Genomic DNA, 4,406 nt, shown 5'->3' on the forward strand with positions numbered 1-4,406 from the left:
AACTGATCAGTAACCAAAGCTACTTCTTTATGGATCCTATTCTCAGATCAGTGATATTAAATTTTCTACAACTCCCTATGGTATCAATAATGATATCTAGGGTTCTTGAGACAATGTCAAGCCAAATCAACTTCAAGTCACTTTAACTTACATATACATATGACACATATAGTACATTTTTAAGAGGATAGAGTGTCATAAAATCTAACAAATGAGAGCATAAAATCTAAAAAACTCAAGAAAGTTTGTGAATCACTGCTCTATAAAATGGATTAACATTCAGAAAAAGGAAGCCCCAGGAATTTGTGTGTTTTGTGTGGGTGTGCGTATTGTTTACAGAAACTGCCTTTCCATATATCTACGGACTTCAAGAGCAGGCAAGGGATATAAATCTTCCTATTTCCTTGAACCTCTGGGCTACTGAGAAGACTGCTATGTATTAGTCCCCTTGCCCCAGGAATTTGTGTGTTTTGTGTGGGTGTGCGTATTGTTTACAGAAACTGCCTTTCCATGTATCTACGGACTTCAAGAGCAGGCAAGGGATATAAATCTTCCTATTTCCTTGAACCTCTGGGCTACTGAGAAGACTGCTATGTATTAGTCCCCTTCAGGGTCATGTATCTTCCTCAGGCTCTTTCATTCTTCATAAGATATTTATTCTATCTCCTGCAAATTTCACCACTTTTGTCCTTCCTAAACTCAAGAGCATTCATAATTGGGTCATGACAACGAGAGAATGCTTCTAGAACTAGTAACAATCATTCAAACATGAAAAGAGATTCTATTGAAAAATTCAACACCCCAACATTTCTTGCTTTTAAGAAACTAGTAAAATAAATCCTTTCAATTGATGTATTGATAAAAAACAAAGTATCCCAAATTCTTGGCCCCAGGCATGGGGTGGGAAGGCAACTATTTACTGCTGGGGCAAGCAGAAGATTTTACTAGACGAGAAAAAGGGAAGGGGAATGGAGGAGAAAGCGCTACTGGCTTTCCACAATCTGTGGGAGAAGGTGGCTTCCAAGGGTGAAGCTGAAAATGCAGTGAAGCTGTGGCAGGGGCTCTGGAGCTGCTGGTTTGGCGCAGTGACAAGTCCAGTCTGGTGTCAAGCCTGGGTGGGGCTCTAGGTCATGATGGAGTAGACTGATGGGACTGAGGTAATCCTGAAGAGGGTTCTTTTCCCCAGCTCAGTCCCATAACCAGTCTTCTCAGAAACTCCAAACTGGAGACAATTAGAACTCAACACAGATGGAAGGCAAAACAAACACTCATACAAACTCACTTGATGGCAGTTGTCTTGCTCTGGGACTTCCAGAAAAGAACTCTGCTTCCAATTTGGTATATCTCTGAGGACAGAACGAAAGCCAGGGGTCTACAGAACCACAGGGCCACAAACAAAGGCTGTGGGTAGACTAAATCTGAAAAGGCTTAGTTCTTTTTTTTTTTTTAAAGACGACCAGTAAGGGGATCTTAACCCCTGACTTGGTGTTGTCAGCACCACGCTCTCCCAAGTGAGCTAACTGGCCATCCCTATATAGGGATCCGAACCTGTGGCCTTGGTGTTATCAGCACCGCACTCTCCCAAGTGAGCCACGGGCCAGCCCTTGAAAAGGCTTACTTCTGAAGTCATGCTCATTCTCAGGAGCATGCAGTCAATGTGTACAGCAGCCTTAGACAGGAAATCTTACTTTTTCTTTCACTGTTCAACACCATCATGGAGAAAGGTAGAAGCAGACCAGTCAGAGGAGCTAATTCTAATGAACTTGATATTAAGAGAAAAAAGCAAGAAGCAATAGCAGGTGTGATGACCCCGTTTTACCACATTTCCCTTACCAACAGGTGCCAAATCCAAACAGCACCTTGGTGATAATGCCTGGAACATAGTAAGTGCTCAAGTGCTTGTTATAGTTACCTAGTTATAATCTCCCTCTGTCGTGGCTTTTATTGCAGAGGCTCAAGGAATATGATGACATAATGGAAATGAACTATTTTGCTGCTTCAGCCCAGAAAGTTTATTGCTCTAGAGATATAAAAGTTATTTTCCTGAATCCTAGCAATATTGTCCTTGTTAATGGCCAAGTCTGGTTGTTAGACAAGCACTTCGTAAGTATTTCACCTGAATTCCAAATTCCATTCAACCCTGGTCTATCTTGCACCCCAGAATGTGGTGCTGCATTGAGGGAAACGGAGTGCAATACATGGCTACTTTAATCCATCTGCTTCTCTTCAGCCATGTACCTCATCCCAGCAAAACAGAGGTATGTACCTGTTGGGGCTGAATAAAGCCAATTAAGCAACACAACTCCATAAAAATTATCACCCGTTGCTGCTTTCTTCCACATTAAATAAATTTTTTTGTTGGAATAATTTCTATAGATTACAGCATTCTCTAAAGAAATATTCAGAAAAATATTTGGATAGGAACAGGCCCAAAGGATAATCTAAAATTTAACATCTGGCAACAACTTTGAACTTTTAGCTTACTTCTAACCCTCATTTTTTTTTTTTTTTTTTTTTTTTTTACTCTTCTCTTTATTCAAGAAAAACTGATAGCAGAAGGCTGAATAATCTGCCTAAACATTTTGGGCATTTAATCTTCCAATGTAGACAGCCCTCCAAGAAGCTCCTACAATGCTAATAAGATACAGTGCATCCATCAAAAACACATTTGATTTTCTGTGTCTCCTCCTAATCCCAATACAGATAATTTTATCAGCTCACTGTAATCCATAACCAACACCTGAGAGCTTCCAAACCCCAGTGCAAGACACCACCCACGTTACATATTTAAGGCCACGGAAACTGACAGTTCTTTTACCAGGTTTTCTGTGGCACAATTGAAGGCTTTTACAAAGAATGAATTAAACATGGCTAGAACTGAGAAAGGCCACAAACAAGAACAGATCTATGTTTATATTCCCCCTCTCCCAACCAAGGGCACTACTTCAGAATCAGGAGCCTCTTTTTCCTATTAAAATAAGTGATTTTGCCCACAGTGTGCCTTTATCTTGGAGGGAAGAGATAAGACTTTGTAAAATAATTGCCAAGGGTCAAGAAAATACACAAGTGCCAAAATAGCTGGGCATGAAGTCTGCAGATCAGACAAGCACAGCGAGAAGCTCCTGATTTAGATCTCTGTCTGGCAGAAACAAGGGCTGTTATGAAGGAAATTGCTTTAAACGGTTGTAGGTTGGGGACCATGGTGAGGTTGCTGAAATCTAAGGTCCAACACAGAAATCCACCTGAGAGAGGGCAGATATCAAGAGGCTGGAATGCAAGCCTGGGACTCAGTGAAAAGGAAGTTTTGGTGTCTACATCTGGGCTTCACTCAAAAGAGGGCACTGTCCGTCTTCTCTTGTTCCCCTATATTCTGTTATGTAGAAACCCTCACTCCATGCATATGGCTCCCTCGGGTCTTTTTCTTTCCTCCCCTTTTATTAAAAAAAAAAAACCTTACAGTTTATAATTTAAAATAAATGTCATTAACTTGAGAAATGCTGTTGCTTTCTCAAAATAAAACAATTGCTTAGATCTTGCTGAAAGAGATTTAAGACCCTTTTAACATTATATCTGACAGCATAGAAGGCATGAACTTTTCCTATTTGTGTAGTTTATGTACATATGTGTGAATATATATGTATATATATTTGCATTTATATAATGTCTGTTTAATATGTAACATTCCATACTTCTGATAACAGAGGTTGCATTCAAGATGACATTTCACACCTCTGGAAGAAAGGAAATAAATTAGTTTTCATGACTTTTTCTGTCCTATAATAAAGCCATGGATGACAAATGTTAAAACTGTGTTGTTAGGACAAATCTACCAAGAGTATGGGAGTAACAATTGAAATTTGCTACCCTCACACTTTTTTCTTTTCTTCTTTTTTATACAAGAATAATCATTACTTTTAAGAGAGTGATGCTTCAGATTTGGATTTCCTTTCCAAATTTAACTGAGAGAATAAGAGGAAGAAGCAGCAATTTAAAAGTTAAAGGTGGAGAGATAAAATTACCCTGCCCATAGATCTCCTAGTACAATGGAAAAAATCTTTATTCCAAACAAAAATCATAGCTTACAAATAGAATTTTTTTAAAATAGGAAATATTCAGGAATTCCTGCTATGGTATGGTTAGCCCTTTTCTGTGTGGAAGAAAGGGTGTTGTTTATTTCAGATGGCTTATGAACAGCACATCTGAATAACCTCTCCAGTGGAGAGTAAGTGATGACTGCTCCCACCACGGGGAGGAAAGAGCACAGGACGTATGATGAGGAAGATGCTATGTAGAGACACAAATATTCATAGTTTTGTAAACTTTAAAGAGGAAAAAGAACACCCTTTATTACAATTGGGGTAAAAAAAAAAAAAAAAAAAAAAAAAACCCCCCTTTTAAAAAAAAAA

This window comes from Galeopterus variegatus, unplaced genomic scaffold, assembly GCF_000696425.1.
Source record: "Galeopterus variegatus unplaced genomic scaffold, G_variegatus-3.0.2 Scaffold724, whole genome shotgun sequence".
NCBI lineage: Eukaryota > Metazoa > Chordata > Mammalia > Dermoptera > Cynocephalidae > Galeopterus > Galeopterus variegatus.